This window comes from Phyllobates terribilis, unplaced genomic scaffold (genome assembly GCF_046119375.1).
Source record: "Phyllobates terribilis strain yellow unplaced genomic scaffold, ASM4611937v1 Scaffold_4__5_contigs__length_816908805, whole genome shotgun sequence".
NCBI classification, from domain to species: Eukaryota; Metazoa; Chordata; class Amphibia; order Anura; family Dendrobatidae; genus Phyllobates; species Phyllobates terribilis.
This window is the reverse complement of record NW_027362764.1, coordinates 665,326,861-665,353,114: the sequence shown is the minus strand read 5'-3', so window position 1 is coordinate 665,353,114 and position 26,254 is coordinate 665,326,861. Positions and strand designations below refer to the sequence as shown.

Here is a 26,254-nt window from a genome sequence, read left to right as displayed (position 1 = left end):
AGCGCGCGCTGCTCAGATGCCGACATGAACTGCAGCAAATAGGACTCAGCGCTGGAGGAGAGGTGAGGAAGGAAGGTGAGTATTAGTGTTTATTATTTTATGTGTGCAGTGATTGGGGCCATACATACCAGGATTGGGGGGATTGGGGAGGCCACACATAACAGGATTGGGGGGGGGGGATTGGGGAGGCCACACATACCAGGATTGGGGGGGGATTGGGGTGGCCACACATACCAGGATTGGGGGGGGGATTGGGGAGGCCACACATACCAGGATTGGGAGGGGGATTGGGGAGGCCACACATACCAGGATTGAGGGGGTGGGGAGGCCACACAAACCAGGATTGGGGTGGGATTGGGGGGGGCACACATACCAGGATTGGGGGGGGTTGGGGAGGCCACACATACCAGGATTGGGGGGGATTGGGGAGGCCACACATACCAGGATTGGGGGGGATTGGGGAGGCCATACATACCAGGATTGGGGGATTGGGGAGGCCACACATACCAGGATTGGGGGGGGGATTGGGGAGGCCACACATATCAGGATTGGGAGGGGGATTGGGGAGGCCACACATACCAGGATTTGGGGGTTGGGGAGGCCACACAAACCAGGATTGGGGTGGGATTGGGGGGGGCACACATACCAGGATTGGGGGGGATTGGGGAGGCCACACATACCAGGATTGGGGGGGATTGGGGAGGCCATACATACCAGGATTGGGGGACTGGGAAGGCCACACATACCGGGATTGGGGAGGCCACACATACCAGGATTGGGAGACTGGGAAGGCCACACATACCAGGATTGGGGAATAGGGGAGGCCACCCATACCAGGGTTGAGGAGGCCACACATACCAGGATTGGGGGACGAGAGGGTGCCACACATACCAGGATGGGGAAATTTACCAATAGCTGCTGCATTTCTCACCCTCGGCTTATACTCGAGTCAATACGTTTTCCCAGTTTTTTGTGGTAAAATTAGGGGCCTCGGCTTATACTCGGGTCTGCTTATTTAAAATATATGGTATTTTAAAATCAGTGAGTACATGGTGCCCATAATACTGCAGGACTGTGGGGTGCATTATACTATATGGGGGCTGCATTTTACCCTATGGGGTGTGTAATATACTGTATGGAGGACTATGGGGAGTGCATCATATTCTATGGAGGACCATGGGAAGTTTATTATACTATATGGAGGATTATGGGGGGCGCATTATACTATATAGAGGACTATGGGGGGCGCATTATACTATATGGAGGATTATCGGTGGTGAATTATACTCTATGGAAGGCTGTGGAGCCATTATAATATTTTGTGGGCTATGTGGGGGGCCATTATACTGTATGAAAGCAATAATAATAATAATCTTTATTTTTATATAGCGCTAACATATTCCGCAGCGCTTTACATACATTATCATCGCTGTCCCCATCGGGGCTCACAATCTAGATTCCCTATCAGTATGTCTTTGGAGTTATATACAGTGTGAAGGGTTGTGTGGGGTCCATTATACTGTTTGAAGGGCTCGTGCGCGCCATTATACTGTATGTAGGCAGATTATAGTGTATGGAGAGCTTTGAGGGTCACAGTTGGGGGATCATACTGTGTTGGGGTCACCATACTTTGCCTTGGGAGTTGAAGTGGGGTACAATAGGGTCATTATACTGTGCATGTGGAGGCTAATGTGGAGGAATGCACCATGGGGGTATCATACTGTGTTTGGGGTGCACTATTGTTGGAATCACACTTTATGGGGCAATGAAAGGTGAATCTAGGACTTCAGCAGGAGGAAAATTACTGTGTAAAGGCTGCAAAGTTGTGAGATCTGCTTTTCTGTGACACAGACAAATATTTTTTTATTTTTTGTGTGGGGAGTGGGGCAATTAGAACTTCTGCTATGGGGCCCCATGATTTCTGGTATAAGGAAATGGTGAATCTATGTAGAATGGAAGAGTTGTCTGCAGAATGTAATGGAACCAATGATAAATTGAGAAGGTTTGGAGCGGATGGATTCTGTTTCAGGACTCACCTGATTTTCATACCCTGTTCTAATAGTTTCAACAGATACATGTGATTGTGTTCATAATTAGTCACACAGGCATAAGGATCTTCCCCCTCCCCCTTGACCCTTTGCCTTTTCTTTTCTTCTCTCTCTTCTATATTTTTTTATTTTTTCTTCTTATATGGGCTTTTCAGCTATAATATAGAATTTTCCTCAACATATATGATTTTCTTATAGGCGGTTACCTTACAAATATTATATTGTTCAATATACTACCATTTGAATTATTTGAAAAAAGTGACCCCATTTGAACTTTGGACATTTTTCTATAATTCTATTTTGTTATATTTTTTTCAAAACTGATTGCAATATATTTTTCTTGATTTGCAAAATGTAAAATGATTAATAATTAATGCTTAATTGATGTTTAATTGATGTTTAATAAAACAAATTGAATATAAAAATAAAAAGCAAAAATCTTCAATTTTCACACTGGCCAATTCTAGACTCTAACTTCCTTATGTTTCTGTAAATCTACACATACGTTAACCACAATGAGCAAACTCTGATCCTGTCTTTTGTGTTAGTGCTTCTAATGAGCGTGTGCAAAGGTCATTGTCATTGTGAATGGAGCAGGGTCACCAGTGACATTGCCTATTGTGAATGGTGTATCCTGTGCTATCAGCTGTGAATAGAGGGGTTTGTTACTTGTCATTGATATCCTGCCTCTGGTGATAAGAATTCTCCTGAAAACTGTTCCTGAGAGGTCAGCAAGTATGAGTCTGAGGGTAGGATCACACAAGAGTATAAAAAAATAGGATAGAGTTTCATCCAGAGAAGTGGAACGATTTTTTTCTCACTTGTCATCCATTTTTTAAAGCAGCAGACCATTTACAGTTTCCTATGTTACAGAATTGAAATGTATCCTTAAAAATCAGATGCTATACTGTGACTCCGTACAGCATCCGATTTTTTTTGCACACCCATAGACTTGAATGGATGAGTCTCCTCCGATTTATGGAAGAAACTAGTGCAACAATTTTGTCCAGACTATTTTTGGGGTTTTGTGTGAAATGATGTCCAATTTGCCTTTTTTCTCTGTTTTTTTGCGTTGTGTTAATACACATAAAGGAAATAAACATGTGTATAACAAAACATATGTAATTGCAATAATTTTGTGGGAGGAATACTTCATTTTCTGGAACAATTTCATGGGTGCCAACACTTTTGGCCATGACTGTATTATTATTATTATATATTATTATAGCGACATTTATTCCATGGCGCTTTACATGTGAAAAAGGGGTATACATAATAAAAACAATTACAATGATCTTTAACAAAACGTGACAGCGACTGGTACAGGAGGAGAGAGGACCCTGCCCGCCAGGGCTCACAGTCTACAAGGGATGGGTGAGGATACAGTAGGTGAGGATAGAGCTGGTTGTACAGTGGTATGGTAGTGCAATGGTTACTCCAGGTTGTATGTGGCACCCCAGGAGTCCGGTTGCCACAGTGGCATTGCCTCCCTCACAGGGGGTGATGCCATGCCTGGAAGCAAGGAGGGGTCCCCTAATCAGGTTTACCAGCATACAACACTTTCCTGGCTCCAGACCAGGAAGGGGAGCTCCTCCCCTTCAAACTGGAATCTGGACTCGGGGTTAGTTAGAGTTAGTGAGAGGAGTTGAAGACAGGACAGCGACGTGGAAGGACCTGGGGAGTGGAGCTGTGTACAAGCTCACCCCAGAGGAGAGAAGCGCAGAAGAACCGGACACCGGAGTCCAAGGTTGTGGGGCAGTGAAGGCCCAGCAGCAGAAACCGGAGGGCAGGAGACTGCAGGTCTCCTGGCCCCATCAGACGCCCTGCGACACAGCAGCACCATAGGGCCCAGCATCGCTACGTGGGAGCGACACATAAGGAAGGCCCGAGCCGCCTGCCATACGGGTGAGGAACAGACGTTTTACTCAGGGACGAGGGCCGCAGCATAGCTACAAGCAGCAGGGCCAAAGAGAATAGCACAGAGGGAAGGCCTCTAGCTTCACCTGGCGAGGTGGATCCCCAACTTGCTCCCAGGCCACCCGGACCTCCACTACCAGCTAGTAACCGTGCCTCGGTCTGCTTAACAACCGCAAGTGAAGATGAGAGGAAACCGCAATTAAGTTGTGGACTAGTCATTAGCTGCACCATCACCTGCACTACACTGCACCAACAACATCTACCCTATAGAGAATCACTATATCCTGCCCTGGCGCTAAACTCAGCCTGTGAAGAGCTGAACCAACTCTGCTGCGTCACCATCAGGTCCAGAGGATCTGCACCGCAGTGGCGGCTCCATATAGCCGCATACCACAGGTGGGGTCATGAACATTATATATAAAAACTTTATTCCTTTCATTTTATTCCCCTTTTATTGACGGCCCTGGGTCACAGACCGGGTCACTGCCACTGTGACATCCCCCAGCACCGACCGGCCCGGTTACCGAGTACCCCACGACCCAGGGGGCGCGTCATGTACGCTTGTCGGAAGAGGTAGGTCTTCAGGTTCCTTTTGAAGGTTTCCACGGTAGGCGAGATTTTGATATGTTGGGGTAGAGAGTTCCAGAGTAGGGTGGGTGCACGGGAGAAATCTTGTATGCGATTGTAGGAAGAGGAGATACGAGGGGAGTAGAGCAGGAGATCTTGTGAGGATTGGAGGTTGTGTGCAGGTATGTACCGGAAGACTAGGTCACAGATGCATGGAGGAGACAGGTTGTGGATGGCTTTATATGCCATAGTTAGGGTTTTGAACTGGTGTCTCTGGTCAATGGGGAGCCAGTGAAGCTATTGACAGAGTGGAGAGGCCGGGGAATAGCGTGGGTACAGGTGGATTAGTCGGGCAGCAGAGTTTAGGATAGATTGGAGGGGTGCGAGAGTGTTAGAGTGTTAGAGGGAAGGCCACAGAGTAGGAGGTTGCAGTAGTCGAGGTGGGAGTAGATGAGGGCGTGCACTAGTGTTTTTGCAAATTTGTGGTTGAGGAATGTGCGGATCCAGGAGATATTTTTGAGTTGGAGTCAGCAGGAAGTAGAAAGGGCTTGGATATGTGGTTTGAAGGAGAGTTCAGAGTCCTGGGTTACCACAAGGCAGCGAGCTTGCGGGACTGGGGAGAGTGAGCAGCCATTGACGTTGATAGAAAGGTCAGATGGGGGTATGAATAAGATGGTGGAAATATGATGAATTCTGTTTTATCTATGTTAAGTTTTTTAAATCTAGCAGAGAAGAAGGATGAGATAGCGGACAGATATTGCGGGATATTGGTTAGTAAGGAGGAGATATCGGGTCCAGAGAGGTAGATCTGTGTGTCATCAGCATAGAGGTGATACTGAAACCCTTGAGACTCTATGAGCTGTCCCAGGCCAAAGGTGTAGATGGAGAAGAGCAGGGATCCTAGGACTGAACCCTGGGGGACACCGACAGATAGGGGGCGAGATGAAGAGGTGGTGTGTGAGTGGGAGACGCTGAATGTCCGGTATGAAGAGATCCAAGATAGGGCCAAGTCTATGATGCCGAGAGATGAGAGATGAAATATAGCAAACGGGCCAGTAAGATATGATACATATATTAAGATAGGTAGTAGCAATGTATCAATTAAAACATAAACTTTATGTTTTAAAAAGTAGACTGGCTCTCTCTCGATAGCAGCACTTGCTCCAGCTTGGGAGCCTGTTTAAGATGTTATGATACTCACCCTAACTGAAAAACGATTAACAGGGATTCTCCTACATGGGTGAGATCCATCCGTTTTTTCTGCTTTAAAATCCCCATTTGCTACTTTGGTTGGCTTGACAGCATGGGGACAGTGTTAAATGCTTTGACCAATCCCCCATTCATACGGTATATGCATTAATTGATTTATTTGGGGACTCTCTTTTGAAGTGTTTGATTATTTGATTGGTCTGAGCACTCTTTTTCAGTTGCATTATGGTGTCTGCCATTTGTTTCTCTGCTCATATGCAATGGACGCCATTTTGTGATCACTGAAATTTATTTAGATGTCTATTGCTAGAATCTAGTATGCATATAAGTGTATGTTGTTGATATTTGTGGATGTACTGTACATATAGGTATATCTGTGCATACGCCTACTTGTGAGTGGATGTTTCACATGCCTCTTATAGGCTGTGTGCCCACGATACGTTTTTTAAGCGTTTCCGCAGCGGCAAAAACGCTGCTGAAATGCTTAAAAAATACATGGTAGAAGGCCTGCCATGTTCCCCAATGATAATCCGCATGTGCTGTGCACATACTGCGGAAATTTCCGCTGCGGGTTATCATTGTGGAAAAAAACGCAGCCAATTATACCAATTATTTTGCGGAAGCGCTGCGTTTTCGCCGTCATTGACTTGCATTGGAACACTTGGATTCCGCATCACTGTATATGTAGATGCGCATTCCATGCATTTCAATGTGTGGATGGTACCCGGGTCTGGAGGACTGGAGACTCTCCTCCGGACCCGGGTACCATAGTACCTGTAAAAAAAAGAATAAAATAAAAAATAAACATTATACTTATCTTCTGATGGCCCGCGGTGTGCTCCTCTTCGCTTGCCGGCAGATCGCGGTGGACTGAAGGACTTGCGCTGACGTTATAGTCATGTGACGGCAGGTCCTTCAGTGTAGTGCACCGCGAGCTGCTGGCAAGCCAGGATGGAACGAATAAAGACTGCGGGGGCCATCAGAAGGTAAGTATAGATTTATTTTTTTATTTTTTACCATTCTTTAAGGTCACACTATATAAATCCATGCTGTTTGCATGGATTTATATAGTGTGACCAAGTTGACAAGCACTTTCCAAGTGATGCTAAAATCGCTTGGAAAGCGCTTGTCAACCCGCATGCGGAAATGCATGTGAAGAACGCTTCACATCCGCATGTCCCTGGCAGGAAAAACACATGTACAATCCGCATGCGTTTTTTCTGCCAGGGAGGTGAAGAAATGCTCAGGAAAAATCCTGAGCATTTCTGCATCGTGAGTACATAGCCATACTGCATCCACGTATATGGAGAGGAACAATAGACTGAAAACATCACTCTGACCTAATTGTTTGTTTTTATTCTACAGTTATATGAAAAAGTTTGGGCACCCCTATTAATCTTAAGCTTAAAGTTTTATAAAAATAGGTGTTTTTGCAACAGCTATTTCAGTTTGATATATGTAATAACTGTTGGACACAGTAATGTTTCTGCCTTGAAATGAGGTTTATTGTACTAACAGAAAATGTGCAATCTGCATTCAAACAAAATTTGACAGGTGCATAAGTATGGGCACCTCACCAGAAAAGTGACATTAATATTTAGTAGATCCTCCTTTTGCAAAAATAACAGCCTCTAGTCGCTTCCTGTAGCTTTTAATGATTTCCTGGCTCCTGGATAAAGGTATTTTTGACCATTCCTCTTTACAAAACAATTCCAGTTCAGTTAAGTTTGATGGTCGCCGAGCATGGACAGCCCTCTTCAAATGATCCCACAGATGTTCAATGATATTCAGGTCTGGGGACTGGGATGGCCATTCCAGAACATTGTAATTGTTCCTCTGCATGAATGCCTGAGTAGATTTGGAGCGGTGTTTTGGATCATTGTCTTGCTGAAAGATCCATCACCTGCGTAACTTCAACTTTGTCACTGATTCTTGCACATTATTGTCAAGAATCTGCTGATACTGAGTGGAATCCATGCGTCCCTCAACTTTAACAAGATTCCTGGTGCCGGCGTTGGCCACACAGCCCCAAAGAATGATGGAACCTCCACCAAATTTTACTGTGGGTAGCAAGTGTTTTTCTTGGAATGCTGTGTTTTTTTGCCGCCATGCATAACGCCTTTTTGTATGACCAAATAACTTAATCTTGGTTTCATCAGTCCACAGGACCTTCTTACAAAAAGAAATTGGCTTCTCCAAATGTGCTTTTGCATACCTCAGCCGACTCTGTTTGTGGCGTGCTTGCAGAAACGGCTTCTTTCGCATCACTCTCCCATACAGCTTCTCCTTGTGCAAAGTGCGTTGTATAGTTGACCGTTGCACAGTGACACCATCTGCAGCAAGTTGATGCTGCAGCTCTCTGGAGGTGGTCTGAGGATTGTCCTTGACTGATCTCACCATTCTTCTTCTCTGCCTTTCTGATGTTTTTCTTGGCCTGCCACTTCTGGCCTTAACAAGAACTGTCCCTGTGTTCTTCCATTTCCTTACTATGTTCCTCACAGTGGAAACTGACAGGTTAAATCTCTGAGACAGCTTTTTGTATCCTTCCCCTGAACAACTATGTTGAATAATCTTTGTTTTCAGATCATTTGACGGTTGTTTTGAGGAGCCCATGATGCCACTCTTCAGAGGAGATTCAAACAGGAGAACAACTTGCAAGTGGCCACTTTAAGTAGTTTTCTCATGATTGCACACACCTGGCTATGAAGTTCAAACCTCAATGAGGTTACAAAACCAAAAAAAAGTGCTTTAGTAAGTCAGTGAAAAGTAGGTAGGAGTATTTAAAACAAGAAAATGATAAGGGTGCCCATACTTATGCACCTGTCAAATTTTGTTTGAATGCAGATTGCACATTTTCTGTTAGTACAATAAACCTCATTTCAAGGCAGAAACATTACTGTGTCCAACAGTTATTACATATATCAAACTGAAATAGCTGTTGCAAAAACACCAATTTTTATAAAACATTAAGCTTAAGATTAATAGGGGTGCCCAAACTTTTTCATATAACTGTATCTTGATTAATACTAGCATCTGCACTTTGGTGTCTTTTACATGAGATAAATAAAGGTTATGTTTTAATTGATACATTGCTACTACCTACTGAAAGATGAGAGAGTCTGTAGTAAGAGGGAATGGTCCACTGTGTCGAAGGCAGATGACAGGTCTAGGAAGAGGAGGACAGAGTTGTGTTGCTTGAATTTGGTGGTTAGTAGGTCGTTGGTGACTTTAGTCAGGGCAGTTTCAGTTGAATGGTGCTGTCGGAAGCCAGATTGAAGGCGGGTAAAGAGAGAGCAGGAGGAGAGGTGGAGGACAGTTCAAAGTTGACATGTTGTTACAGTAGTTTTGAGGCAATATGGTGAAATGGGGCGGTAGCTTGTCAGACAGGATGGGTCAAGGGAGGGCTTTTTGAGGATGGGTGTGATCGAGGCATGTTTGAAGCATGAAGGGAAGACACCAGTTGTTAGTGACAGGTTGAAAAGGTGGGTTAGGGTTGGGATGAAAACAGTGGTAATGTTGGGGATGAGATGGGACGGGATTGGGTCAAGTTCACAGGTGATGAGGTGTGAATTGGAGAGTAAGGAGGAAAGTTGATCTTCCATAGTGGTGGAGAAGCTGGTTTTGGAGGAGGAGGATTGAGTAGATGTGAGGAGGGGCTGCGGGGACTTTAGGCAAAAGCTTTGTCTGATGGTGTCAATCTTCAGCTTGAAGAATGAGGCAAAGTCTTCAGCTGAGATTAGAGGAGAGGGAGGAGGCGCTGGGGGATGGAGGAGAGAATTGAAAATGTTAAATAGCTGTTTAGGGTTGTGAGACAGGGAGGATGTGAGAGATGAGAAGTATGTTTGTTTTGCTGCAGTGAGTGTGGATTTGAAAGTAGGGAGGGACTGTTTGTATATACACTGCTCAAAAAAATAAAAGGAACACTTAAACAACACAATGTAGTTCCAAGTCAATAACACTTCTGTGAAATCTACCTGTCCAGTTATGAAGCAACACTGATTGTGAATAAATTTCTCCTGCTGTTGTGCAAATGGAATAGACAACTGGTAGAAATGATAGGCAATTAGCAAGATACCCCCTATAAAGGAGTGGTTCTGCAGGTGGTGACCACAGACCATTTCTCTGTTCTCATCCTTTTTGGTTGTTGTTTTGGTCACTTTTTCATTTTTCCATTGCTCTCACCCCTAGAGGTATAGTAGCATGAGGCAGTGTCTACAGTACAACCCACAGAAGTTGCTCAGGTAGTGCAGTTCATCCAGGATGGCATATCAGTGCAAGCTGTGGCAAGAAGGGTAGCTGTGTTTGTCAGCACAGTGTCCAGAGCATGGAGCAGATACCAGGAGATGTGGAGGGAGTCATAGGAGGGCAACAACCCAGCAGCAGGACCATTACCTCCTCCTTTGTGCAAGGAGGAACAGGAGGAGCACTGCCAGACCCCTGCAAAATGCCAGACCTCCACCAGGCCACAAATGTTGATGTATCTGCACAAACGGTTAGAAACCGACTCCATGAGGGTGGTATGAGGGCCCGACGTCCACAGATGGGGGTTGTGCTCACAGCCCAACACCGTACAGGACGCTTGGCATTTGCCACAGAACACCAGGATTGGCAAAGCTGCCACTGGCGCCCTGTGCTCTTCACAGATGAAAGCAGGTTCACACTGAGCACATGTGACAGACGTGACAGAGTCTGGAGACGCCATGGAGAGCGATCTGCTGCCTGCAACATCCTTCAGTATGACCGGTTTGGCAGTGGGTCAGTAATGGTGTGGGGTGCCATTTCTTTGGAGGGCCGCACAGCCCTCCATGTGCTCGTCAGAGGTAGCCTGACTGCCTATAGGTACCGGGATGAGATCCTCAGACCAATTGTGAGACCATATGCTGGTGCGGTTGGCCCTGGGTTCCTCCTAATGCAGGACAATGCGAGACCTCATGTGGCTGGAGTGTGTCAGCAGTTCCTGCAAGATGAAGGCATTGAAGCTATGGACTGGCCCGCCCGTTCCTCAGACCTGAATCCGATTGAGCACATCTGGGACATCATGTCTCACTCCATCCACCAACGTCACGTTGCACCACAGACTGTCCAGGAGTTGGCGGATGCTTTAGTCTAGGTCTGGGAGGAGGTCCCACAGGAGACCATCTTCAACCTCTTCAGGAGCATGCCCAGGCGTTGTAGGGAGGTAATACAGTCACGAGGAGGCCACACACAATACTGAGCCTCACCTTGACTTGTTTTAAGGACATTACATGAAAGTTGGATCAGCCTGTAGTGTGTATTTCCACTTTAATTTTGGGGGTGACTCCAAATCCAGGCCTCCATTGGTTAATAAATTTGATTTCCATTGATGATTTTTGTGTGATTTTGTTGTCAGCACATTCAACTTTGTACAGAACAAAGAATTCAATAAGAATATTTCATTCATTCAGATCTAGGATGTGTTATTTGAGTGTTCCCTTTATTTTTTTGAGCAGTGTATATACAGGTGCTTCTCACAAAATTAGAATATCATCAAAAAGTTAATTTATTTAATTTCTTCAATACAAAAAGTAAAACTCGTATGTTATATAGAGTCATTACAAACAGGCTTACAGCCAATGAAAACACAAAAGTCATTATTTCAGTAAATTAGAATACTTTATAACACCAACTTGAAAAATGATTTTAAAATCCGAAATGCTGTCCTACTGAAATGTATGTTCAGTAAATGCACTAAATATTAGGTTGGGGCTCCTTTGCATCAATTACTGCATCAATGCGGCGCGGCATGGAGGTGATCAGCCTGTGGCACTGCTGAGGTGTTATGGAAGCCCAGGTTGCTTTGATGGCAGCCTTCAGCTCATCTACATTGTTGGGTCTGGTGTCTCTCACCTTCCTCTTTACAATACCCCATAGATTCTCTAGGCGAGTTTGCTGGCCAATCAAGCACAGTGATACTGTTGTTTTTAAACCAGGTATTGGTACTTTTGGCAGTATGGACAGGTGCCAAGTCCTGCTGAAGAATGAAATTTCCATCTCCAAAAAGCTTGTCGGCAGAGGGAAGCATGAAGTGCTCTAAAATTTCCTGGTAGACGGCTGCGCTGACTTTAGTCTTGATAAAAGACAGTGGACCTACGCCAGCAGATGACATGGCTCCCCAAACCATCACTGATTGTGGAAACTTCACACTAGACCTCAAGCAGCTTGGATTGTGTGCCTTTCGACTCTCCTCCAGACTTTGGGACCTTGATTTCCAAATGAAATGTAAAATTTACTTTCATCTGAAAACAACATCTTGGACCACTGAGAAACAGTCCAGGTCTTTTTCTCCTTGGCCCAGGTAAGACGCTTCTGGCATTGTCTATTGGTCATGAGTGGCTTGACACAAGGAATGTGACACTTGTAGCCCATGTCCTGGATACGTCTGTGTGTGGTGGCTCTTGAAGCAATGACTCCAGCAGCAGTCCACTCCTTGTGAATCTCCCCTAAATTTTTGAATGGCCTTTTCTTAACAATCCTTTCAAGGCTGCGCTTATCCCAGCTGTTTGTGCACCTTTTTCTACCACACTTTTTCCTTCCACTCAACTATCCATTAATATGCTTGGATACAGTACTCTGTGAACAGCCAGCTTCTTTAGCAATGACATTTTGTAGCTTACCCTCCTTGTGGAGTGTGTCAATGACTGCCTTCTGGACATCTGTCAAGTCAGCAGTCTTCCCGATGAGTGTGGAGCCTACTGAAAAAGACTAAGTGTAGCGTCGGCATCCCTGCCTCCTGCTAGGCAGGGATGTCGTTCCCCTCACCTCTCCGCTCCATGCCCGGCGTCCTCTTCCTGCTCTGCTGGCAGCGCGCGCTGCTTCCCGGTCACTGTGCTTAGAGCGCGCGCGCTCCCTCTCTCTTAAAGGGGCCACGCGCGCCGTCCTAAGGAGTCCCCGGCCAATGGCCGGAGGATCTCACCATATATAAGGCACCTCCTCCAAAATGGAGGTGCCCGAGCAATGTTGTTGCAAAGCCTTTCAACTCTGCTTCAGCACTCAGGTCCCGTTGCCAGCTTGTTTTCCAGTGCTGTCTACCTGCTTGCAATCCTGCGGTCCGACAGTCTGCCTACCAGCATCTGCCAGTCTGTCTATGGATCAGTCCGCCTGCGGACCAGGAAGCACCTGCCAGATACCTGCCTGATACCTGCCTGATACCTGTCTACCTGCTTGCAATCCTGCGGTCCGACAGTCTGCCTACCAGCACCTGCCAGTCTGTCTATGGATCAGTCCGCCCGCGGACCAGGAAGCACCTGCCAGATACCTGCCTGATACCTGCCTGCCTGCCAGCCTGTCCAGAGACTCTTACCCGCTCACCTGGGAGCGCTCACCTGCTACCCGCCTGCTAGCCTACCTGGAGGCTTAGCCGTCACTTGCTGTGACCACCTGCCTGTCCAGAGACTCTTACCCTGCTGTTACTTGCCGTGACCACCTGCCTGTCCAGAGACTCTTATCCTGCTGTCACTTGCCGTGACCACTTGCCTGTCGAGAGACTGTCCCCGTCACTCGCCGTGACCTCCTGCCCTTCTACCCAGAGACTGTCCCTGTCACCTGACGTGACTGCCTGCCCGCTTTCCCTGGGAGCCACCCGCTTCCTTACAAGGACTGCCCCTTAGTATAGTAGCTCAGAGGTTCCACCTCCCAGACCAGTTACACTAAGAGACCTTTTTAAATGCTTAGGAAGCCTTTGCAGGTGTTTTTGTTAATTATTTTAATTTACTGAGATAATGACTTTTGTGTTTTCATTGGCTGTGAGCCATAATCATCAACATTAACAGAAATAAACACTTGAAATAGTTTATTTGTTTGTAATGACTTGAGTTTCACTTTTTGTTTTGAAGAACTGAAATACAGTGGGTACGGAAAGTATTCAGACCCCTTTAAATTTTTCACTCTTTGTTTCATTGCAGCCATTTGGAAAATTCTAAAAAGTTCATTTTTTTTCTCATTAAAGTACACTCTGCACGCCATCTTGACTGAAAAAAAAAAAATGTAGAAATTTTTTCAAATTTATTAAAAAAGAAAAACTGAAATATCACAAGGTCATAAGTATTCAGACCCTTTGCTCAGTATTGAGTAGAAGCACCCTTTTAAGCTAGTACAGCCATGAGTCTTCTTGGGAATGATGCAACAAGCTTTTCACACTTAGATTTGGGGATCCTCTGCCATTCTTCCTTGCAGATCCTCTCCATTTCCATCAGGTTGGATGGTGAACGTTGGTGGACAGCCATTTTCAGGTCTCTCCAGAGATGCTCAATTGGGTTTAGGTCAGGGCTCTGGCTGGGCCAGTCAAGAATGGTCAAAGAGTTGTTCTGAAGCCACTCCTTTGTTATTTTAGCTGTGTGCTTAGAGTCATTGTCTTGTTGGAAGGTGAACCTTCGGCCAAGTCTGAGGTCCAGAGCACTCTGGAAGAGGTTTTCATCCAGGATATCTCTGTATTTGGCCGCATTCATGTTTCCTTCAATTGCAACCAGTCGTCTTGTCCCTGCAGCTGAAAAACACCCCCATAGCATGATGCTGCCACCAACTTGTTTCACTGTTGGGATTGTATTGGGCAGTGCCTGGTTTTCTCCAAACATACCGCTTAGAATTATCACCAAAAAGTTCTATCTTTGTCTCATCAGACCAGAGAATCTTATTTCTCATAGTCTGGGAGTACTTCATTTGTTTTTTAGAAAACTCTATGCGGGCTTTCATATGTCTTGCACTGAGGAGAGGCTTCCGTCGGGCCACTCTGCCATAAAGGCCGACTGGTGGAGGGCTGCAGTGATAGTTGACTTTGTGGAACTTTCTCCCATCTCCCTACTGCATCTCTGGAGCTCAGCCACAGTGATCTTGGGGTTCTTCTTTACCTCTCTCACCAAGGCTCTTTTCCCACGATTGCTCAGTTTGACTGGACGGCCAGGTCTAGGAAGACTTCTGGTGGTCCCAAACTTCTTCCATTTAAGGATTATGGAGGCCACTGTGCTCTTAGGAACATTGAGTACTTCTGAAATTCTTTTATAACCTTGGCCAGATCTGTGCTTGCCACAATTCTGTCTCTGAGCTCCTTGGGCAGTTCTTTTGAGCTCATGATTCTCATTTGGTCTGACATGCACTGTGAGCTGTGAGGTCTTACATAGACAGGTGTGTGCCTTTCCAAATCAAGTCCTATCAGTTTAATTAAACACAGCTGGACTCCAATGAAGGAGTAGAACCATCTCAAGGAGGATCACAAGGAAATGGACAGCATGTGACTTAAATATGAGGGTCTAAGCAAAGGGTCTGAATACTTATGACCATGTGATAATAAATTTGCAAAAATTTCTACCTTTCTGTTTTTTTTTCAGTCAAGAAGAGGTGCAGACTGTATTTTAATGAGAAAAAAAAAACTTTTTAGAATTTACCAAACGGCTGCAATGAAACAAAGAGAAAAATTTCAAGGGGTCTGAATACTTTCTGTACCCACTGTAAATTAACTTTTTGATGATATTCTAATTTTGTGAGAAGCACCTATATGCATGTATGTATATATATATATATATATATATATATATATATATACAGTTATATGAAAATGTTTGGGCACCCCTATTAATCTTAAGCTTAATGTTTTATAAAAATTGGTGTTTTTGCAACAGCTATTTCAGTTTGATATATGTAATAACTGTTGGACACAGTAATGTTTCTGCCTTGAAATGAGGTTTATTGTACTAACAGAAAATGTGCAATCTGCATTCAAACAAAATTTGACAGGTGCATAAGTAGGGGCACCTCACCAGAAAAGTGACATTAATATTTGGTAGATCCTCCTTTTGCAAAAATAACAGCCTCTAGTCGCTTCCTGTAGCTTTTAATGAGTTCCTGGATCCTGGATGAAGGTATTTTTGACCATTCCTCTTTACAAAACAATTCCAGTTCAGATAAGTTTGATGGTCGCCGAGCATGGACAGTCCTCTTCAAATGATCCCACAGATGTTCAATTATATTCAGGTCTGGGGACTGGGATGGCCATTCCAGAACATTGTAATTGTTCCTCTGCATGAATGCCTGAGTAGATTTGGAGCGGTGTTTTGGATCATTGTCTGGCTGAAAGATGCATCCCCTGCGTAACTTCAACTTTGTCACTGATTCTTGAACATTATTGTCAAGAATCTGCTGATACTGAGTGGAATCCATGCGTCCCTCAACTTTAACAAGATTCCCGGTGCCGGCATTGGCCACACAGCCCCAAAGCATGATGGAACCTCCACCAAATTTTACTGTGGGTAGCAGGTGTTTTTCTTGGAATGCTGTGTTTTTTTGCCGCCATGCATAACGCCTTTTTGTATGACCAAACAACTTAATCTTGGTTTCATCAGTCCACAGGACCTTCTTCCAAAAAGAAATTGGCTTCTCCAAATGTGCTTTTGCATACCTCAGCCGACTCTGTTTGTGGCGTGCTTGCAGAAACGGCTTCTTTCGCATCACTCTCCCATACAGCTTCTCCTTGTGCAAAGTGCGTTGTATAGTTGACCGATGCACAGTGACACCATCTGCAGCAAGTTGATGCTGCAGCTCTCTGGAGGTGGTCTGAGGATTGTCCTTGACTGATCTCATCATTCTTCTTCTCTGCCTTTCTGATGTTTTTCTTGGCCTGCCACTTCTGGCCTTAACAAGAACTGTCCCTGTGTTCTTCCATTTCCTTACTATGTTCCTCACAGTGGAAACTGACAGGTTAAATCTCTGAGACAGCTTTTTGTATCCTTCCCCTGAACAACTATGTTGAATAATCTTTGTTTTCAGATCATTTGACGGTTGTTTTGAGGAGCCCATGATGCCACTCTTCAGAGGAGATTCAAACAGGAGAACAACTTGCAAGTGGCCACTTTAAGTAGCTTTTCTCATGATTGCATACACCTGGCTATGAAGTTCGAAGCTCAATGAGGTTACAAAACCAAAAAAAGTGCTTTAGTAAGTCAGTAAAAAGTAGGTAGGAGTATTTAAAACAAGAAAATGATAAGGGTGCCCATACTTATGCACCTGTCAAATTTTGTTTGAATGCAGATTGCACATTTTCTGTTAGTACAATAAACCTCATTTCAAGGCAGAAACATTACTGTGTCCAACAGTTATTACATATATCAAACTGAAATAGCTGTTGCAAAAACACCAATTTTTATAAAACATTAAGCTTAAGATTAATAGGGGTGCCCAAACTTTTTCATATAACTGTATGAAAAGAAAGCGCAGCAGCACTCCATTATGGCCAAAATACATAAAGACAATAAAAACGTTTGATTTAAACTGTGTTATTACTCAATGAACTTTACTTACAAAAAACGGAGGTTCTTAGCGCATAAATTGGCCAATTCATGTGTGCCCATCAACCGCTGCAAGGTGACCTCTCATCTGATGGGTACTACACTGCCTTCATGCCTCTCTTGGGCTACAAGCCTATAACTCTGGACAGAACATGTCACTTCTGGGCTGAAACACCTACAATTTAAATGGGCTGGTAGAGTAGAATATACATCACCTGCTGGTTAAATGGGGGGAGTGCAAGGTCAAACAGGAGGCAGTTACCACCTCCTATAGTAATATGTAAAAAGAACTGACCAGCACATCCTAATGTGAACAGGTGCAAGCTGTAGAAACTGAATAAGATATATAAAAAGAAAGCGCAGCAGCACTCCATTATGGCCAAAATACATAAAGACAATAAAAACGTTAGATTTAAACTGTGTTATTACTCAATTAACTATACTGTATATAAATATATAACACAAAAACCTGATTTCAACAATAGGTCATTTTCAGATGATAGCTTCCCTTTAAGTGCATAAGACCTGTGGCCCATTTGTAAATATGGCCCTTATAGAAATCACTGGCTGACCATTAGATCACTACTACCAGTAATCAATACATAGAAAAATGCAAGGAAGACAAATATTTTGTCTCCCCTGCTCTTAACCACTTCGCGCCAGAGCCTGTTTTTGCCTTCGTGACCGGGCCAATTTTTTCAATTCTGACCACTGTCAATTTATGAAGTAATTACTCTGGAATGCTTCAACGGATCCCCCTGATTCAGAGAACGTTTTTTCGTGACATATTGTACTTCATGATAGTGGTAAAATTTCTTCGATATCACTTGCGTTTATTTGTGAAAAAATCGGAAATTTGGCGAAAATTTAGCAATTTTCAAACTTTGAATTTTCATGCCCTTAAATCAGAGAGATATGTCACACAAAATAGTTAATAAATAATATTTCCCACATGTCTACTTTACATAAGCACAATTTTGGAACCAAAATTTTTTTGGGTTAGGGAGCTATAAGGGTTAAAAGTTGACCAGCGATTTCTCATTTTTCCAACAAAATTTACAAAAACATTTTTTTAGGGACCACATCTTATTTGAAGTGACTTTGATGGGCCTTTATAACAGAAAATACCAAAAAGTGACACCATTCTAAAAACTGCACCCCTTAAGGTGCTCAAAACCACATTCAAGAAGTTTATTAACCCTTCAGGTGTTTCACGGGAATTTTTGGAATGTGGAAGAAAACAATGAACATTTAACTTTTTTTCACAAAAATGTTACTTTAGACCCAATTTTTTTATTTTCACAAGGGTAACAGGAAAAAATGGAATACACAATTTGTAGTACAATTTCTCATGAGTGCGCTGATACCCCATATGTGAGGGAAAACCACTGTTTGGGCGCACGGTAGGGTTTGGAAGGGAAGGAGCGCCATTAGAATTTTTGAATGTAAAATTTGTTTGAATAATTAGCAGACGTCATGTTGCGTTTGGAGAGCTCCTGATGTGCCTAAACAGTGGAAACCCCCCACAAGTGACACCATTTTGGAAACTAGACCCCTTAGGGAACTTATCTAGATGTGTGGTGAGCACCTTACACCCCCAGGTGCTTCACAGAAGTTTATAATATTGAGCCGTAAAAATAAAATTTTCACATTTTTCCCACAAAAAATATTTTTCATTCCCTAATTTTGCATTATCATAAGGGTAACAGGAGAAATTGCACCATGAAATTTGATGTGCAATTTCTCCTGAGTATGCCGATACCCAATATGTGGGGAAAACCACTATTTGGGTACACTGCAGGGTTCGGAAGGGAATGAGCGCCATTTGACTTATTGAATGTAAAATTTGTTTGAATAATTAGCGGACGCCATGTCGCATTTGGGGAGCCCCTAATGTACCTAAACAGTGGAAACCCCCCACAAGTGACACCATTTTGGAAACTAGACCCCTTAGGGAACTTATCTAGATGTGTGGTGAGCACCTTGCACCCCCAGGTGCTTCACAGAAGTTTATAATATTGAGCCGTAAAAATAAAATTTTCACATTTTTCCCACAAAAAAATTTTTTCACTCCCTAATTTAGCATTATCATAAGGCTAACAGGAGAAATTGCACCATGAAATTTGTTGTGCAATTTCTCCTGAGTACGCCGATACCCCATACGTGGGGGAAAACCACTGCTTTGGTGTACGGCAGGGTTCGGAAGAGAAAGGAGCGCTATGTTTGCTGGGATAGGTTGCAGACACCATGTCACATTTGAAGAGTCGCTGACATGCCGAAACAGCAGAAACCCCCACAAGTGACCCCATTTTGTAAACTACACCTCTCAAGGAATTCATCTAGGGAAGTAGTGAGTATTTTTTAATTTTTAAATTTATACCATTGGGCAGTGAAAAAAACATAATTATATTTTTACCACAAAAAATGTTTTACCCTCAGATTTTACATTTTCACACAGAGCAATGGGTAAAAATGGTGCCGAAATGTGTCACACAATTTCTTCTAAAAGTGGCAATACCCCATATGTGGCTGTACCGTGCCGCTTAGCCATACGGCGAGATCTGGGAGGGACGGAGCGCTATTTGACAACTGGAGAACAAATTATTGTAGAATAGGCATTTGGATTAGGGAGCACAACATTTTCTGAATTTCTTTTGGGGGGCAAGGGCCATTTCGCTTTTCCAGAGCCTTTCTGCTAAAAGTAACTTGGAATAGAATCATAGAATCATAGAATCATAGAATGGTAGAGTTGGAAGGGACCTCCTGGGTCATCTGGTCCAACCCCCTGCTCAAAGCAGGATTCACTAAATCATCTCAGACAGATGTCTGTCCAGCCTCTGTTTGAAGACGTCCATTGAAGGGGAACTCACCACCTCTCGTGGCAGCCTGTTCCACTCATTAATCACCCTAACTGTCAAAAAGTTTTTTCTAATATCTAATCTGTGTCTCCTCCCATTTAGTTTCATCCCATTGCTTCTAGTCTTTCCTTGTGCAAATGAGAATAAAGATGATCCTTCTACAATGTGACAGCCCTTGACATATTTGTAGACAGCTATTAAATCTCCTCTCAGTCTTCTTTTTTGCAAGCTAAACATTCCCAAATCCTGCAACCGTTCCTCATAGGACATGGTTTGCAGACCAGTCACCATTCTGGTCGCTCTTCTCTGAACTTGCTCCAGTTTGTCTATGTCTTTTTTAAAATGTGGTGCCCAAAACTGTACACAGTATTCCAGATGAGGTCTGACCAAAGAGGAGTAAAGACCGATAATGACTTCACGTGATCTAGACTGTATGCTTCTGTTAATACATCCCAGAATTGTATTTGCCTTTTTTGCTGCTGCATCACACTGTTGGCTCATGTTCAGTCTATGATCTATTAGTATACCTAAGTCTTTTTCACATGTACTGTTGCTTAGCTCTATTCCTCCCATTCTGTATATGCTTTTTTCATTTTTATTGCCCAGATGTAGTACTTTGCATTTTTCCCTGTTAAAAACCATTCTGTTGGTTGCTGCCCACTGCTCCAGTTTATTTAGGTCTTTTTGAATCCTCTCTCTCTCTTCTCTAGTATTAGCTATCCCTCCTAGCTTTGTGTCATCAGCAAATTTAATCAGTTTACCCTCAATTCCTTCATCTAAATCATTGATAAAGATGTTGAACAATACAGGTCCCAGGACGGAGCCCTGTGGTACCCCACTTGAGACATTCATCCAGCTGGATGTGAAGCCATTTACAACCACCCTTTGAGTCCGATCACTAAGCCAGTTATGAATCCACCTAACAGTTGCCTGGTCCATTGCATACTTGGTCATTTTTTCAATAAGGATGGTGTGAGATACTTTGTCAAATGCTTTGCTGAAGTCAAGATATACTATATCTACAGCATTTCCCTGATCCACCCAGTCAGTGATTCTGTCATAGAAGGAAATTAAGTTAGTCTGACATGACTTGTTAGTTACAAACCCATGCTGACTCTGGTTAATCACTTCATTCTTATCCATGTACTTACATACATGTTGTTTAATAATTTGTTCAAAGATCTTTCCTGGTATAGAAGTCAGACTCACCGGCCTATAGTTCCCTGGGTCCACCTTCTTCCCCTTTTTGAAGATAGGAACAACATTTGCTCTTCTCCAGTCTTCTGGGACTTCTCCTGTTCTCCAAGAATTTTCAAAGATTATGGAGAGTGGTTCTAAAATTTCTTCTATGATCTCCTTCAGTACTCTGGGGTGTAATTCATCTGGACCTGGAGACTTGAACTCATTTATGTTAGCTAAATATTCCCTCACAATCTTTCTGTTTACAGATAACTTGGATTCCTCTATTCCTCTAAAAGGACAGTGAAGATCAGTTGATGTTACATTTTCTTTCTGAGAGAAAACAGATGCAAAATAGGAATTAAAAAGTTCGGCCTTCTCAACATCCTCTCTTACCATTTCTCCATTTTCATCCTGTAAAAATCCTATAGCATCTTTGACTTTTCTTTTACTTTTGACATACCCCCAAAATCCTTTTTTATTGCTTTTGACATCTCTTGCAAGCCTTAATTCATTGTCAGCTTTAGCTAACCTGATACGTGCCCTACAGGATCTGCAGACTGCATTATAATCTTCTTTAGATATGCCTCCCTCTTTCCATTTAATAAACTTTTGTTTCTTTCTTTTTAGCATGTGTTTAAGTTCTGTGTTCATCCATCCTGGTTTCCTTAAATGCTTCCCATTCTTCCTACTTTTCGGGATTGTTAACGATTGTGCTTTGAGAATCTCATTTTTAAAAATTTCCCATCCTTCCTGGACATTTTTGTCCTTAAGGACATCCAGCCATTGGATCCCTCCTATTCTCTTTCTGAGACTCTTAAAATCTGCCTTTCTAAAATCTAACCTTGAAGTTTGAGTCTTCACATGTCTTCCTCCTCTAGTTATCCAAAATTCTAATATTTTTAACAGATGACGGACCTGAGTGGGGACTAGCTTTTTTTGAGGACTGAGTTGAAGCTTTTATTGCGAACATTTTAAGTAACATTTATCCGTCCTCGAGGCTGAGCACTTACATCGGGGTTTCCATCTAAATTTCCAAGTGATGTAATTCAGATGAAACCCCTGCAGGATCCATTCACTGTAATGAGGCAGCAGAGTTACTCTGGACTCCGTCTGGCCTCTGTTTAGCGGTGTTCTTTTTTTCAGAAGTGCACAAAACTGTGGCCAACCGCACTTTTATGCACGCCTAAAAAAACTGACACCGTGGGATCACAGGCCAGATGGCATCCACAGTGGCCTATATCTGCCTCATTACAGGGAATCTTCCATCATGGGTTCCGTCTGAATCACGTATTTCAGAGATTTACACGGAAACTCTGGTGTAAGTGCTCAGCGCAGAGCGCAGGATAAATGTGAGCAGAGCCTTACTGCGATCTTTGGGAGACATAATAAACAAATCAGTAGCAGGTGAAGAATTGGTTTTATTTATTTTTTACGCCGCTCCTCGTGCGGTATAAGTGATGAGATTACTTTATTCTTCGGGTCGGTGCGATTACAGAGATACCAGATTTATATCGGGTTTTTATGATTGACAGCTGTCACACACTAAGACGCTTTTTTTTGCAAAATCTAGTTTTTGCATCGCCATATTTTGAGAGCTATAATTTTTCCATATTTCGGCCGACAGAGTCATGTGACAGCTTGTTTTTTGCGGGACGAGATGACATTTTTATTGGTACCATTTTTGGATACGTGACATTTTTTGATCGCTTTCTATTTCGTTTTTTGGGAGGTAAAATTAACAAAAACCAACAATTCAGGAATTGTTTTTTGAGGTTTTTTTTATGCCGTTCTGCGTGTGGTAAAAGTGATAAGGCAGCATTATTCTTCGGGTCAGTACGTTTACAGTGATACTACATTTACTGTATATTTTTTTGCTTTGGCGCTTTTACACAATAAAACAATTTTATGGAAAAAATATTTTTTTTGCATCGCTTTATTCTGAGAGCTATAACTTTTTTATTTTTCGGCTGATGGAGCTGTATGGCGGCTTTTTTTTGCGGAACAAGATGACGTTTTCAGCGGTACCATTTTTATTTCCATTTTGCTTTTTGATCGCATTTTTTTCCACTTTTTGTTTGGCAATATGATGAAAAAGCATAGTTTTTTGCTCCGTTTTTCATTTATTTTTATTACGGTGTGCACAGAAGGAGTTAATTAGTGTGACAGTTTTATAGATCGGGTTGTTTCGGTCACGGCGATACCAAATATGTGTACTTTTTTTGTTTTTGCATAAATATACGGATTTATTGGTTTAATATTTTATTTATTTTTATTTATTTTGTGATTTATTTTTTTTAACAGTTTGAAAACATTTTTTTGACTTTTTTTTTTACATTTTTACTTAGTCCCTGTATGGGACATTAATTTTTATTTTTCTAATCACTGATCTCATGCAATGCAATAGACATGTATTGCATTGGATGAGATCTTTGCTGACAGTTTTACACTGTCTCCTGCTAGAGTTCAGCTGCAGGCTGAGCCTAGCAGGACACCATATATGGCAGATCCGGAGGCGGTCATGTGACCTCCGGCTGCCATAACAACGGCAGGTCCTGGAAGACATCAGGGGCCGTCGGAGAGGTAAGTTGACGACCCCCTCTCCTCTCACTATCTTCTATATGCCGCGATCACTATAGATCGCGGCATATAGAAGATAGCAAAGGGTTAACATCATTGGGACCTGATCCAATCAGGTCCCGATGATGTCCCCTGTCAGAGCTATCGCTCTGCACCAGAACCGCAGCGCTTGCAGGACCCTGGGGGTCCTGAGCGCTGCGGGACCACCCACCGTTTTTAAACACAGAGCCCAGGCAGCGCTGACGTTTATGTACAGTGGGCAGTCCTGAACCGGTTAATATATTGATGTCACTGTTTTCCATGAAGACTAGTGGCATACCGCCAATTGCGGCAGGCCACACGGCTGCAATGAGTCCCACACGGCAGCTATGAGGCCCGTGAACCGGCACCGGGTTCCCTCCGCCCGTCATCGCATGTTCAACTGTATCAGCATCCAGGATTTATTTTTTAATCAGTAAATACATTGTGGTGGCCATAATGTTGCAGAGGACTATGGAATGCTATGAGGAGTGTATTATACTATATGGAGGACTATGGTGGTGCATTATACTATATGGGTGACTATGTGGAGTGCATTATTCTACAGTACATGGATGACTATGGGGAGTGCATTATACTATGTGGAGGTCTATGGGGGTGCATTATACTATATGGAGGACTAAGGGGAGTGAATAATACTATATGGAAAACTATGGGGAGTGCATTATACTATATGGGTGACTATTGGCAGTGCATTATACCATATTGATGACTATGGGGAGTGCATTATACTATATGGAGACCTATGGAGGTTGCATTTTACTATATGGAGGACTATGGGGAATGCATTATACTATATGGAGGCCTATAGGGGTGCATTATACTATATGGAGGACTATGGGGAGTGATTTATACTATATGGATGATTATGGGTGCTTTATACTATATAGAGGACTATGGGAAGTGCATCATACTATATGGAAGGCAATGTGGGGACCATTATACTATATGGAGGGCTATGTGAGGCCCATTATACTATATTGAAGGCTATGTGGAGGCCGGTATAAAATTTGGGGGGGCTATTATAATATTTGGAGGGCTATGTGGGGGCCATTATACTGTATGCAATCAATTATACAGTGTGAAAGTGTGTGTGCGGTCCATTATACCGTGTGGTGTGCTGAGTGGGGCCATTTTACAATGTGGAGAGATGTGGGGGCCATTATACTGTATGGAGAGCTATGTGGGGGTCACGGTTGAGGGATCATACTGTGTTGGGGTCACCATTCTTTGCCAGGGGAGTTGAGGTGGTGTACAGTGGTGTCATCATACTGTGCATGTGGAGGAAGTCACTGTGGGGGAATCATACAGTGTTTGTGGGGCACTTTTGTTGGCAACATACTTTATTGGTGGAATGAAAGGGGAATCTAGGGCTTCAGTAGGAGGAAAGTTACTTTGCAAAGGCTGCAAAGTTGTGAGATATGCTCTTCTGTGACCCCGCCTTATATGAACTATTCTTTTTTTTTTTTTTTGGGGGGGGGGGGGGGGATTAGAACTTCTGCTATGGTACCCCATGATTTCTATGTACCTCCCTGTAGAGAATACTACCCTCAACTTTCAGGTATTAAACCTCTAGCTAAGGCTGATTCACAACCTATCCTCCTTATCCTTTTCTTAAACAGGATGTAGATAAGATTTACTATGATTCTGTATAGATATAGAAGAAGTGACTTGGCAACTCTACTGTAAAATGCTTTCATTAGTTGCATAGCATGCTCTCCTTGTTCCAGATGGCATTATTTTACCTGAGAGCATATTTATAATAGTTAAAAAAAATCAAAAGTCAGCAAAAGGCTGAATGTAATGAATATGAAACAAAAGCACTTATGAACTTGGAAAGAAAAGTCAGCTTTTTCCATCAAATGAAGCAAAATGTTGTTACTGGCATTGGGGTTCAGTGAATCTTTAATTTTGGTGCTGCTGTAAAACTTAGTAACAAGGTGAATGCATAAGGTTATGTACACATGTAGCATTGTTGATGCGTTTTTTGCAGCGGTTTTTCGGTGCGGAAACGCATAAAAATCGCTTGGTAATCGGTCTGCCAGCTATTGCAATGGCAATCCTGATGTTCTGTGCATATGATGCGGAAATTTCCGCTCAGGATTGCAATTGCGGAAAAAAACGCAGCATGTCCTTTATATGCAGCGTTTTCCTCCCATTGACTTTAATTGAACCGCAGCAAATGTGCAGGTATAATATTTATACCTGCGGAGTTGCAGTGTTTCAATTAAAGTCAATGGGTGGTGAAACGCTGTGGAAACGCTGCGAGTGGTACCTGGGTCGGCAGAGGAGGACAACTACTCCCCTTATCCGACCGTCGCTCCCGCTGATAACAGCGAGAGAGGCGCAGGGGAGCAGTAGTGTCCTCAACCGAGCTGGCGTGCTCGCAGTATAAAAAAAAAAGATGTGAAAAAAACCCATTATTCTCACCTGTCCGGCAGCCCCCGGTCCTCTCGAAGTTCCCCAGCGATGTCTTCAGTCCGGTGGCCGGCAGCACACTACGGGGAGCGCGCTCACTCCCAGCAGTGTACTGCGCTGCCAGGACCTACAGTCACTTAAGCTC

General features: G+C 43.3%; 1 long non-coding RNA gene across 2 annotated transcripts in view; it reads right to left on the bottom strand.

Annotated features, from left to right (window-relative positions):
* The window catches only part of LOC141264480 (uncharacterized), a 58,629-nt gene extending 32,375 nt beyond the window's left edge, over positions 1 to 26,254 (bottom strand). For both annotated transcript variants that reach the window (XR_012319962.1, XR_012319963.1), the window contains exons 1-2: positions 26,122 to 26,254; positions 21,103 to 21,405 (exon numbers count right to left, since the gene is read on the bottom strand). This is a non-coding gene — a long non-coding RNA (uncharacterized lncRNA). The remainder of the gene's footprint in view (positions 1 to 21,102; positions 21,406 to 26,121) is intronic.